The 14396-nt window shown below is 42.6% G+C and overlaps 1 non-coding gene and 1 pseudogene across 1 annotated transcript; one reads left to right on the forward strand and one right to left on the reverse strand.

The window, feature by feature from the left end:
* Positions 1–5184: 5184 nt before the first annotated feature.
* On the forward strand, positions 5185–5302 carry LOC124614476 (annotated as a pseudogene).
* A 1949-nt stretch (positions 5303–7251) lies between these two features.
* Positions 7252–7326, reverse strand: Trnas-cga. The gene has a single exon. It is a non-coding gene; the product is annotated as a tRNA-Ser (tRNA).
* Between the last annotated feature and the right edge of the window lie 7070 nt (positions 7327–14396).

Here is a 14396-nt window from a genome sequence, read left to right on the forward strand (position 1 = left end):
GATGCCTAGTATATCAGTAATGCTAATACCATAAAGGAGGGGCGAGGGGAGAATAACCACAGTGTAACTAACCATGTTCCCAGATTTGGCTTTAAGGAACGTTGGTAACAGATGTATATAATAGGGGTGATGATGAATAACATTCTTTATCAAAGTCAAACTTTATCGAAAAGGCATTCGAGGCTCACCCACTAAGGACCTATTTTGAGAGGCAAATAGGAAAAGAATTTCACCTAATCCAGTTTTACTTAAAAAAGAGACATATAACCCATTGCTCAGTAAAATCAGAAATCCATCATGAGAGTAAGAAAATACTTAAAACAGTTATATTCAAATGCTGTTATGTGCATAACCTTCAGGTATTCACTCCACTAGCATATACACATGACATCATGTGAATACATGTTCCTTCTAATCAATACGTAAATTTGGCACTTACATACTCTTCATTGTATTGTTTGTCATCTTATAACAAATCCTGGATATGGACATTATATATCTTAGATATGTCATCTGTTACCCTGAGATTTACATTTCGTGTCATGCGTTAGATAAGTAATCTGTAGCTCCAGATCTACAGGCTGGTTAATGGTTTCATGTCTTAACATAAGCAAGCACATATTTTGTTTAGTAATCACTTGCCTAGATTAAGTGAAAATTTTTTCTCTATTTGCCTCTCAAAATACATTCTTAGTGGCTGAGCCTCTAATGCCTTTTAGCTAAAGTTTGATAAAGAAAGTTATTCACCATTACCACTATAATATACATGTTAACTGCTGAACATTTATCTTCTACGTGAATGAGTATCTCATTGAAGATGTCACCGTTTAATTCGATGGTCAGCTCAGGATGAGCTCGTCGGATTTGGTGCAGTATCATATCGCTCATAAGCTCTTTGAAGGAACGCCATAGCTTTTTTGGATTCGACGGATTACGAGTTGCTAGAATTATGGTGAAGTAGTCTTTCATTTGTTCACCTGATTTTGTGGGTGAGGCTTCTTGTAACGTTAATTCCCAGTGGTTGTCGTTTTCCAACCGTCCCTAAGCGTTGGCATGCTTCTCTGTACGTCTCGCACAGGTAACCGGCAACAGTCTTGACATCTGTGAAACTTGTGTAGCGACATCTGGAGACAGAAACATTCGGATGTACGGTGCATACTCGGGCTAGTGTGGCAGTTTTCATGATCGCTGAATGATATCCTGTTGGAATCCCTTATTTTCGTCGTGTAAAGATTTTTCTTGTTGTGTTTGACGTATAATTGGCAGTTGGCAGGAACGTCGACATATATTAATGTTTTCGCGAATGGATTCGTTTGGCACAGTGGGTAAAAAGCCGTTAATTTTGTGTACAAAGGTGGTTCGCTTGCAACTTTTCTGGCTGCGTCTTTCGTGGCCACGACAGATTACATGTGAATGGTATGAAGAGGTCAGGTCGTCCATATTTTCTTACGTAGGTCATGGCATCTTGAGTTTACTTGTGAATGTCTCTCGAACTTCCTAGGTATGATGAAGGTAAGGGTAAGATTACCACTGTTCCAATGTCTTCAGTGTTTCCGTCATTTACGATTGCGTCTCGAAAGTGGATGTATTCTTCCGTGTGCAGTTTCTTCAGATTTACTCTTATGCAAAGCATGCGTTTCGCTTCTGTTTCTGCATACATATCTACCAGAAATTGTTGGAATAACCGGTGAGTGTTGAGAATGTGATCGTATGTTTCATTGACTCTGATCATTGGCTCTGAGCACTATGGGACTTAACTACTGTGGTCATCAGTCCCCTAGAACTTAGAACTACTTAAACCTAACTAACCTAAGGACATCACACACATCCATGCCCGAGGCAGGATTCGAGCCTGCGACCGTAGCAGTCGCGCGGTTCCGGACTGCGCGCCTAGAACCGCTAGACCACCGCGGCCGGCCTCTGATCATTAAGCGATAAACATAGAACTCTTTGGAAGTGACTTTTTTGTTTCTTTCTACGCCTGTTTCAGGTTGCATTTACTTTACATTAAAATAAATATTTGAATCAGTTGATTGTATTCGTGTAAGATCCTTTGTAGATCTCGGACAATGTCTCGTCTCAGTCACTGATATTTGTTCATCATTGGTCAATTCGTGTTTCTTCATTTCCGATGAAATATACTTGCAGAAATTTATGGTCTTCGTTGGGCTGTGGTAGTAATTATCCCAGGCTGTGATAGATTTGTCCTTGGATGGAAAAAACATAACCTATTTCAACTCTGTTAGTGCTAATCGAAGTGACACCGAAAGAAGTCATTTGAAAGCAGGCGTTTTACGCTTTTGTATTTTGAAGAAAGTGTTTGGTTCTGGAATTTCTCCGTGAATGCACTATGGAAATTCCTCCGGAGTTGCTCCCAGTGGTGGTAATCGAATTTTTCCATTGATGCAACAGAATGCTGATGTTTCTCTACCGACTTTTTTCGCGATGCTAAATTAGCAGATGTTATCGATTTTATCGATTACGATGTGTTTGTGTTTGTTATTTTCTGTCGTCGGGTCGTAGTGAAATGCTTCTTTGTTTGGTTGTACTGTTTACATGTCGTCGTCCGCGCTTCTTGCGGGGTAATATTTTCATGGCTGGCTTGAGTTCGCAGTGTTTCATCATATCATTGGTCGCAATTCTCGATTCTTCAATCAGTTCATTTCGTTGTTCTTCGGTTTCTGTGCTTCTCACAGTGCAAGTCTTCTGGTCCAGACTGTACACCAATTAGATTCCTTTCGGAGTATGCTGATGCATTAGCTCCCCGCTTAACAATCATATACAAGCGTTCGCTCGACGGAAGATCCGTACCCAAAGACTGGAAAGCTGCACAGGTCACACCAATATTCAAGAAAGGTAGTAGGAGTAATCCACTAAATTACAGGACCACTTCGTTAACGTCGATATGCAGCACGATTTTAGAACATATATTGTGTTCGAACATTATGAACTACCTCCAAGAAAACGGTCGATTGACACACAGTCAACATGGGTTTAGAAAACATCGTTCCTGTGGAACACAACCAGCTCTTTATTCACATGAAGTGTCGAGTGCTATTGACAAGGGATTTCAGATCGATTCCGTATTTCTAGATTTCCGGAAAGCTTTTGACACTGTACCACAAAAGCGGCTCGTAGTGAAATTGCGTGCTTATGGGATATCGTCTCAGTTATGTGATTGGACTTGCGATTTGCTGTCAGTTCGTAGTAGTTGACGGAAATTCATCGAGTATAACAGAAGTAATTTCTGGCGTTCCCCAAGGTAGTGTTTTAGGCCCTTTGTTGTTCCTTATCTATATAAACGATTTTTGGAGACAATCTGAGCAGCCGTCTTCGCTTGTTTGCAGATGACGCTGTCGTTTATCGACTAATAAAGTCATCAGAAGAGCAAAACAAACTGCGAAACGATTTAGAAAAGATATCTGAATGGTGCGAAAAGTGGCAGTTGACCCTAAATAACGAAAAGTGTGAGGTCATCCACATGACTGCTGAAAGGAACTCGTTAAACTTCGGTTACACGTTAAATCAGTCTAATCAAAAAGCCGTAAATTCAACTAAATACCTAGGTATTACAATTACGAACAACTTAAATTGGAAGAAACACATAGAAAATGTTGTGTGGAAGGCTAACCAAAGACTGCGTTTTATTGGCAGGACACTTAGAAAATGTAACAGACCTACTAAGGAGACAGCCTACAGTACGCTTGTCCATCGTCTTTTAGAATCCTGCTGCGCGGTGTGGGATCTTTACCAGGTAGGACTGACAGAGTACATCGAACAAGTTCAAAGAAAGGCTGCACGTTTTGTTTAATCGCGAAATATGGGAGAGAGTGTCACAGAAATGATACAGGCTTTGGGCTGAAAATCATTAAAAGAAAGTGGTTTTTCGTTGCAACGGAATCTTCTCACGAAATTCCAATGACCAACTTTCCTCTCCGAATGCGAAAATATTTTGTTAACACCGACCTACATAGAGAGGAACGATCACCACGATAAAATAAGGGAAATCAGAGCTCTTACGGAAAGATATAGGTGTTCATTCTTTCCGCACGCTATAAGAGATTGGAATAACAGAGAATTGTGAAGGTGGTTCGATGAACCCTCTGCAGGCACTTGAATGTGATTTGAAGAGTATCCGTGTAGATGTAGACGTTCGTTGGGAACTTAAACGTGCTTTGTGCTCTTCGCTTGTATCGTATTTTTGCAGTTTTTTTCGTTTTCACCGGTACGCCTGAGAACTGGCCAGATCTCCTTCCCTTTTACGTTTGGACATTGTCTAAAATTTAAAAGAAATCAACTTTTTATTGACAGATTCAGTAATTACACTTTAGACATTTTTCACACTTTACATTCAATCACTGTACCACTTTGACTACTTCCGATTCACTGTTTGTTTTTTTTACTCACTACACTACTTTTTCGGTTCCTCCCTTCGTCACTGATAAGATACTGAAGTTTCAACGGGTTTTTCTTTATATACCCCTACCTATGGGTAGCCCCATCAGTGGCGAATTCGAGAACATGCCAAACGGGCGGCAAATAGTCCACAATGTTCCAGAACATTCCACAACATTCTGGGGTGTTCTGGAATGGCCGGCCGGTGTGGCCGCGCGGTTCTGGGCGCTTCAGTTTGGAACCGCGTGACCGCTCCGGTCGCAGGTTCGAATCCTGCCTCGGGCATGGATGTGTGTGATGTCCTTAGGTTAGTTAGGTTTAAGGAGTTCTAAGTTCTAGGGGACTAATGACCATAGATGTTAAGTCCCATAGTGCTCAGAGCCATTTGAACCATTTTTTGTTCTGGAATGTTCCACAATGATCTGGATGTTTCCGAACATTCTGTAATCTTGCAGAATGTTACAGACTATTCCTAAACATTCCAGAACATTCTGGAATGTTGTGGAATGCTCGCTAATACTCTAGAATGTTCTGGAATGTTCTCGAATACTCTCGAATGTTCTGGAATGTTCTAGGAATTTCTAGAGGATGAAACTTCCCAGCCTTTATATCTTCAAAAGCAATTTCTTCAGGTAAAAAAGGTTTGTCTTGGATGGGGGATAGAGGGCTACTACACCATATAACTCTCTTGATCGTATTATGATTCGTTTCTTAGTTTTAATGGCATGCAAATTGTGCACTTACTTTTATAATATGTATTGATTTCTATTGTACCTTATTTAGGCTAATGGCAACGGCCTTGCCGCAGTGGGTACACCGGTTCCCGTCAGATCACCGAAGTTAAGCGCTGTCTGGCGTGGCCTGCACTTGGATGGGTGACCACCCAGGCCGCCATGAGCTGTTGCCATTTTTCGGGGTTCACTCAGCCTCGTGATGCCAATTGAGGGAATAGTAGCGGCTCCGGTCAGAGAAAACCATCATAACGTCCGGGAGAGCGGTGTTCTGACCACACGCCCCTCCTATCCGCATCCATCATCTGAGGATGATACGGCGGTCGGATGGTCCCGATGGGCTACTTGTGGCCTGAAGACGGAGTGCTTTTTTATGTAGGCTAATAAAAAACAATGGTAAAAACTTTTTGATTCGCCCTCGTAATACAGTGCTGTGAAAAAAGTGCTTCACATGTGTCCTTTCCATGTGTCAGTTAGAAACGAATTAATGCACGGTGCATCAGCAAACTCGGCACTTTCTATAAACTCGGTGCCCAGGAAGGGCTGCGAGAGGGCGAGACAAAGGACTCACAGTGACGGCTCTTCGGCGCTGCCCGCCGGGCCCTGATTGGCTGTATCGACTGTGGTCGGGGCTGCGGTGGCAGGCGGCTCATTTCCGCCGCCACGCTCCTCGAACTTACCCCCAGAGACAAAGGCATCCGTCAGCTGCGCGAGACGCCCCGGCTCACCTGGAGCTGGAGCCTCCAGGCACCACAATTCCGGGAACGAGTTTTGCTGCTGATTGATTCTTCCGTCCCCTCTCTAAGCAGCTTCCTTGCAATGTCTTTACTCTTCTGTGCCACAACGGCACGTTCTTGACAAGACAGGAAATGGGCTACTCGGCTCAAAGAACATTAGAGTTGCCCCGACGTGAATGGTCTAGAACTTGGCACTGTTTTCTTCAAACTTTCCTACTGGGAGTCTCTTATTTCTGAGCTCCTTGTCTGACGGGGATTCAATAATAATTGAAATATAACACTCCCTAAATACCATTAAAGGGTGCACCACCACCCGCAACCGCTCTTCCGAACACACACACGCGTGAACAGAGACACACACACAGACATTCGGAAGTACTAAATAATGTTTACTGTCAGTTCTAAGTCTTTCTGGTCGATGTTTTAACCTGGTGACTCATTTTAAATTCACATTTGCTGAAAGCTCATAACCTAATTACAATGACCTTGCACACGACTTACAGATCTACTACACTGTAATCAAGACGCGCATGTCTGATTTGTTTGCTGTCAAGTATAATATGAATTCCTCAAACTTCGATGATACATTCGTAAGGAGGATACTGCTCATTGTTTTCCCCATTACTCTTAATGTATTTATTTTACACAATACTGTGCTTTGCCAAACTAAAAATTCTTTGTCACGATTAAAAAAAAAAAAAACTCGCTCCATACAATATTATATAATATATCGTGATTCTGTCTTGATAATATATGAGCGATTATGAAAGCTGTGTAATAAAATAGCTTGCAGAAGAAACTGAACAGTCCGGTCTCTTACATAAATCTTGCTGCTAGAGAAGCGTGTCTAATGGTTTTCTTTTCGCTAATCTCTTTCAAACTGTAGCGGAAACTGCAGAAGAATCCCGCTCTTTGTCGTCTAGGTTTCGATTTTGCTCGAAAAATGATGTTTTGTGAGCTAATAATGGTTACCTTTCTTTGCTTCTGAACATTTGAGATGATCAGTTGAGAGATGGAGACACTTACTGCAACACGTATTTTAGCGTACTGCTGTAAGAGGAACTAAGAAAGCTATCGCTGTCGCTATTATTAAATGTTGGCGTCACGAAAACTAAAGTTAGATCTTGCCAGAAAATATATTTTTTCGAAAAATATATTTTTCCACACATCCTTCCTTTCTTTTGTTGCTGAAAATGCGTGGTGTTCAGTTTGAAGTTTGCGCCCTGCCTTCGCAATGCGGGCTCACTTCTTTCATAAAAATGGCTAAAAATACTGTGGCGGTCAGTGTAAAAGCATCAGCTCAGCGACCGGTGGAAAAATTGACGGCAATTTCCCTATACAGAACTTTACTCCTGGGCTACCTGAAACTTCCTGGCAGATTAAAACTGTGTTCCCGACCGAGACTCGAACTCGGGACCTTTGCCTTTCGCGGGCAAGTGCTCTACCAACTGAGCTACCGAAGCACGACTCACGCCCGGTACTCACAGCTTTACTTCTGCCAGTACCTCGTCTCCTACCTTCCAAACTTTACAGAAGCTCTCCTGCGAACCTCCTCGGCTACTTGATCTACCTGCTCATTTCATCAGTTTTTCTCTAAGCCTAGTACCCAGCAGAATTACGCATGATTCCCCGCTGTTGAAGAAGGAGAACAGTGCCCGGTATATTTTACGTCACTTCCTCTGCTAAGTGCATTTGCTGCAATCGTTGTAGGCCACTACGGGAATAGTAGCTGATGAGAAACTATTTGAAGCCTCATCTGCCCCAGGGTCCAATCCGCACCACATACAATGTTCTGACTGGATGGGCGAATCCTGAGGAGATGATGGGAGAGTGTGTTGTCATTGTCGAGATCAGTAGAGGCAGAGTAAAAACGGAAGTCCATGTTGATGGCAGAGAGATGCTACTTCCCTCTTTTCAAGCATCTTATTGATTTTCTGACAGGAAATTCTAGCAACTACGTGACAGTAAAAAATGAACCAATAGAATAATTACTCAATTATTATTCCTTTCCCCGTATTGAACTTACTGCAACTAATTAAAGATAATTTTACAGCAGGGCGTTTCTCTTTTATTTATAAAGCATCTCCTGTCGTCATCCAGCAAATATGGATACCTATGATTGTATATTTTTGATTGTTTTAGATTAAAAACAGTATTTCGCTTATAAAGTTGGCGTGCAATTTGCTTACGGTGTTTCTGGCTCTTGTTCACATATTCTGAGAACCTCAGCTTGTTCCCTCTTGGTTAACGAAGGCAGATGCCGATGCTATTTTTGCGGTTTTGCAGTTTTTATCTTGCTGCATTGCCATTATTTAGACATTACCTCACTTTAGAAAACGGAATTGCTGTTCTGAGTGTTCTCAGTAAGAGCAGTATTACAGTGTTTATGTTTGTTCGTTTGGTTTACGTGTAGGTTGTTGCAGTTGACATCTTGTGAAAAAATTATTCTTTTTTAAATTAGCGTGCACGTATGTGTGTGTGTGTGTGTGTGTGTGTGTCTGAGTGAGTGCATTCGTGTAAATTAGAAACTAGTGAAAATGTTTCTTAGGTTAGCGATGGCAGGGGAGGGGGGGGGGTGGGACGGTGTGCGGGTTGGAATTTGTGGTTCTGATTTTTGGGGGATGTTGGATGGTGAATGGTGATTATATGAAACACACTGAGAGGAGATGGTAGTGGTGAATGGAGGTCTGAATGCGGTAATTTTCTTGTAATATTAGGAAGCGTTTTTTGCTGTTGTTTATCCTTATGATTTTTCACGTATTTGTCTCTGGTAGTAATTTTATGTTGGTGTCGGTGTATGTGTTCTGAAAATAGTGAGTGATTCCTCCTACACTTCCATTCTGTTACATGTTCTATGTATCTGGTGTCAAATGTCCTCCTGGTTCAGCTATGTATCTTCCATCACACATATTGCATTTCAGTAGGTATACTCCTGACTTCTGATGTAGATCAGTTTTTCCTGCTGTTTTTAGAAAGTATTTTTGGACTGGGTTGTCGGTTTGTTGGGCTATTTTTACGCATGATTTTTGAAAATATTGGATATTCTGTGTGTGTGTATTTGTGGTTCTATGTCACTGTGTAGCACCTTTTGTTTTTCGTTTCTTTCCCACTTTGTGTTGTTTGTTCCTGTTCCTGCGTTATGTGTGTTTGTTTTTGTGAGATTCTGTCCCTTTGTTGATTATAGCTGGGTGTTTGTTCCTTTCTGTTCCTTGGTTTTATTTTTCAGCGTTGTTACTAAGTTTTCTTTGTATCCATTTTTTTGGGTCCTTGTATAATTACTGTACATAGCTTTTTGTAAGTTCCGGTTCCGAGGGGAATATATGTGACAACTCACCAGGGAAAATATAACTGACCCACTTCAAGCACTACACTGGTCGCAGATGGTTCAGGACTGACACTAGATGCTCACATGACCCTAGGCTGCTGGCACAAGTCATACCAGTGAAGTATGTGTACCATCCAGTCGGTTGTATGGAAACAGCGTAGAAGTTTGGGTCGACCTGGATATGTGACGGAATGGCAGGATTCATCATGTTTGGACGTCTCCATGACTACGTCCTGAAAGTAGTTACCCAAATTTTTTGTACCGAACGCCGCCTGTTCAGAGTGTCTATAATGAATGACACACTACTCTCAGCCGTGTAACATGCCATCAGAACAGGTAAGGGGGCATAGTTATTCTTGTAGCTACACCCTATATATTTTTACTCATACTTTTGTGCTCTCATAATATTACCCGGTTATAACAACACAATGAATCCAGAATGAGATTTTCACTCTGCAGCGGAGTGTGCGCTGATATGAAACTTCCTGGCAGATTAAAACTGTGTGCCCGACCGAGACTCGAACTCGGAGCTGATATGAAACTTCCTGGCAGATTAAAACTGTGTGCCCGACCGAGACTCGAACTGTGTGCCCGGGAGTTCGAGTCTCGGTCGGGCACACAGTTTTAATCTGCCAGGAAGTTTCATATCAGCGCACACTCCGCTGCAGAGTGAAAATCTCATTCTGGAAACATTCCTCAGGCTGTGGCTAATCCATGTCTCCGCAGTATCCTTTCTTTCAGGAGTGCTAGTTCTGCAAGGTTCGCAGAGAGCTTCTGTAAAGTTTGGAAGGTAGGAGACGAGATACTGGCAGAAGTAAGGCTGTGAGACCGGGCGTGAGTCGTGCTTCGGTAGTTCAGATGGTAGAGCACTTGCCAGCGAAAGGCAAAGGTCCCGAGTTCGAGTCTCGGTCGGGCACACAGTTTTAATCTACCAGGAAGTTTTTTTAACATAATGAATGTCTAACTGAGATGTTCTTTTCATAATTCGTTTCACTACGTGCAGTTTGCTTGTACAGTTCGACGTACTGTCTACGGTCGAACAAGGAATAGAATTAGCTGTTCACTTCCATTTGTGACAAGATGTAATTTTTCATTCATTCCGTACAATGGTCTAGCAAGGAGAGACGCCAGAGAGAGGTACCAAGCAACCGACCTTCGGCACCGCCGTAAGCGTGTAGCTTAAAATGTGCTTCAGGGCCGAAGCTACCCCCAACCTCGTTATCTCCCCTGGCTCGGGGCAGGCCATGTTAACTCGGCTGGGGGCGTAACACATCCGCTGGCTGGCAAGTGCTCGTACAAAGACGCGAGGGTTACCTGAAGGAACGTCTCCTTTACAGAAAAAAAAAAGCGTCGGTTTGAAGTCTGTCGTGGGAACTGAAAGACACAGTGTCTCAGCGGCTGCTTGGGCACGTGGCTAGAAAGATGATTAGTTTCTGCACTCATCCCCATTTACAAATTAAAAAAAATGTCTCCCTCTTGCTGAAGTTATGTCGAAATCTCGAAATTTCATTGGGGCAGTGGCGCAATCTAGGCAAAACATGGCTAAATGTTGAACGGCGCTCGGAATCATTATCGTCGTTGTAGGATAACTTGGAGCTTTTCCAAAACTAGAGAGAAGTTAGAATTTCGGTAAAGACACACTCTGCCTTCTGCCTCCAAAAAGACGCTCTTGCTGCAGCCTCACGGGCCACGCCGAGAAACGTTGTTGACAAAATTTAGAGAACCGGCATTTGAAGCCGACTCCCAAACGACTCTGCTGCCGCCAACATACGTTGTGGGTAGGGACTAAGGAGATAAGACACGAGAAATTAGGGCTCATGACTTATCTTAGAAGATATATTAAGAAAAAGGTAAACCTACGTTTCTAGTAGTTGTATCCTTACAGAAATCTTTTGACAATGTTGACTGGAGTACTCTCTTTCAAATTCTGAAGGTGGCAGTGGTAAAATGCAGGGAGAGAAAGGCTATTTACAAGTTGTACAGAAACCAGATGGCAGCAATAAGAGTCGAGGGATCTGAACGGGAAGCAGTTGTTGAGAAGGTAGCGAGACAAAGTTGTAGCATGCCCCTGATGTTGTTCAATCTGTATACTGAGCAAGCAGTGAAGGAAACAATAGAAAAATTCGGAGTAGGAATTAAAATTCATGGAGAAGAAACCAAAACTCTGAGGTTTGCGATGACACTGTAATTCTGTCAGAGACAGCAAAGTACCTTGGAGATCAGTTGAACGGAATGGATAGTGTCTTGAAAGGAAGATACTCGATGTATATGAACAAAAGCAAAACGAAGATAGTGGAAAGTTGCCAATTAAATTAAGTGATGGTGAGCGTATTGGATTAGGAAACGAGACACTTAAAGTAGTAGACGAGTTTTGCTATTTGGGGAGCAAAATAACTAATGATGGTCGAAATGGCACGGAAAACGTTTCTGAAGAAGAGACATTTATGAACATCGAGTATACATTTAAGTGTCAGGAATTCTTTTCTGAAAGTATTTGTATGGTGTAGTGTAGCCATGAATGGAAGTAAAACATGGACGATAAATAGTTTAGACAGGAAGAGAATAGAAGCTTTCGATATGTGGTGCTACAGAAGAATGCTGAACATTAGATGGGTGTATCACGTAACTAATGAGGAAGCACTGAACAGAACTGGGGAGAAGAGGAATTTGTGGCGCAACTTGACTAGAAGAAGGGATCTGTTGGTAGGACACGGTCTGAGGCATCAAGGGATCACCAATTTAGTACTGGAGGGGAGCGTGGAGGGTAAAAATCGTAGAGGCAGACCAAGAGATGAATACACTATACAGATTCAAAAGGAGGTATGTTGCAGTAGTTACTCGGAGTTGAAGAAGCTTGCACAGGATAAAGTAGCATTGAGAGCTTGATCAAACTAGTCTCTGGTCTGAAGACCGCAACAACAACAAACAGATGCATATAGAAAGTCCTTTTTCCGTCCCTCTGTTAGCGAATGGAAGAGGAACGGAAATGACAGATAGTGGCATAGGGTACCCTCCGCCACGCACAGTACGGAAACTTGTACAGTACCTATGTAGATGTAGATGTAGATGTAGATGTACGTGAAGATGGGTCCCGAACGCTGTTGAGTGCCGCACACGGCCGGCACGCATTCAGTCAATAGTGCTGGAAGTTAATTGTTGAGATTCGGACAGCCGCCAATGCTTTTCTGTAGTATAATTAAAGCGGGGCTGTATCTGCTAGCATTGCGTAGTTAGTCGTTAGCGGCAATTAATGACTGCAGTTAGTTGTTTCATTCCTTGCATACACTTTGCATCTTTCAGCGGTGTTTGCTCTTCCGATTTCTCTTTTCATTAGCACTTTCTGATATGCTTTTCGCTTGACCATTGGCAATATTCATTACGCGATCCCAGAACTGGTACCAATATCGAAGTTAAATCATAAATATTCCTTTAACTTTCCTTTTTTTGTCCTCTTGCTGAAGGTTTTTCCACTTGCATGCACATCAAGGGAAATAAATAGCCTCTTCGCAAGCGTGTAGTTTCATTCAATAATTAGATGCCTCCTTTATCTAATATGTGATGTTGCATGATGGTTGACCGGTTTTTTTCATGCATGACTATTAATTTTTAAGGGTGGACCTTTATTACTTTTATTTATTGAGATTTTCCTCTACACAAAGATTTTTCTCCAGCAGAACAAATACCCGGAAATTATTAATGGTTCAAATAGCTCTGAGCACTATGGGACTCAACTGCTGAGGTCATTAGTCCCCTAGAACTTAGAACTAGTTAAACCTAACTATCCTACGGACATCACACACATCCATGCCCGAGGCAGGTTTCGAACCTGCGACCGTAGCGGTCTCGCGGTTCCAGACTGCAGCGCCAGAACTGCGCGGCCACTTCGGCCGGCGGAAATTATTACACCTTTTACATAAGATCTTAATTTATCTCCTCAGGATGTCCCTGCAGGTGTTTCGATCTTGTGTACCTTCTTTCTCTGCGTCACGTTTTCTCATTGTTAATCGCACGTTTTGCAGCCACGTGGTCATAGGGCGTCCTCTTCTCTTCTTCCCTTCACGTTCCCAGTCCAGGATCATTTTCGGAATTCTTGCTTCCTCTATTCTCCTTACAAGCCTGTACCATTGTAACTTCCTTCTATCCATTACTTCTCTTTATTATTACGTCATTTCTTACTTTCTCTTTTCTAGAAATTCTTTATGATCTTCTCCAGAAGTCCATATCTACTGCCTGCAGATTTTTAGGTGTTTCGGATTTGTAGTCCAAGTCTCCACTCCATACATAACTACGCTCTCTAGTTTAGATTTATATATATGATCCTTTTTCCGGGGGATTTTATTAGGTTTTTAGCATTTTAATTCTTTCACGTGAGTGAGGAGCTGGACCATTGCATAACCCCCGAAACTGGGGACCAGGTAATTTATTTTCAAAGTTTTCTTCCTTTAGCCTTTGGTAAGCCAATATAACGCTACAAGGCAGCAGCCGCTAGTTTTGGTCCACCCCGAGTATTTTATTTCCCCGATACCCACCACATCTGTTGAGCATTCCTCTATCCGCCACATGGGGAGGCTCCCGGTGGGAGACTAGTAACTCCACACGGGAACAGTGGACCTACCCCTGTAAAATTCACATTTAATAAGACTTTATCTGTTGCACGACTTGTTTCGTTATCTTTAAAAGGAAAATAAGCGTGATTGCGTAGGGATCTTCACTCCGTTTTCCGATCACAGGGATTTTAATTTTGCATCTCATGGTTATAAACTACCACAGCCACAACCAACCTACCTCACAAACAGTAAAGTATGCTAACCCACATGGGCCGTGGACAAGTGTCACACCACGTCAGCAACAATCACTTCCATACACAACAAGAATGTCTGCTGTCGGTGAATACAGCCCCACCCGTCCAGTTTCTGAGCAACTTTGCCAAGAGAAATTAGCGAAACGGAAACCTGGAGTCGGCTACATCGCAAAACACCATTGCTCACAGCGCCTCATCAAGATGCATGCCTTAGTTGTGTCAGACAATACAGTAACTCCACAGTGGCTGACCAGATGCGTGTTGTGCAGTCGGACGAATCGGGGTTTTTCTTGTTTCCGAATGAGACGAGGCGGGTGGCCCCATCAACCGATCGCCAAAGAAACCAGCCGAATATTAGCATAATGTATACTCTGATGTGTCGTTTCAGTAGTAGCATGCGGGTTCTC

The sequence above is a fragment of the Schistocerca americana genome, chromosome 4 (assembly GCF_021461395.2).
Source record: "Schistocerca americana isolate TAMUIC-IGC-003095 chromosome 4, iqSchAmer2.1, whole genome shotgun sequence".
Lineage (NCBI taxonomy): Eukaryota > Metazoa > Arthropoda > Insecta > Orthoptera > Acrididae > Schistocerca > Schistocerca americana.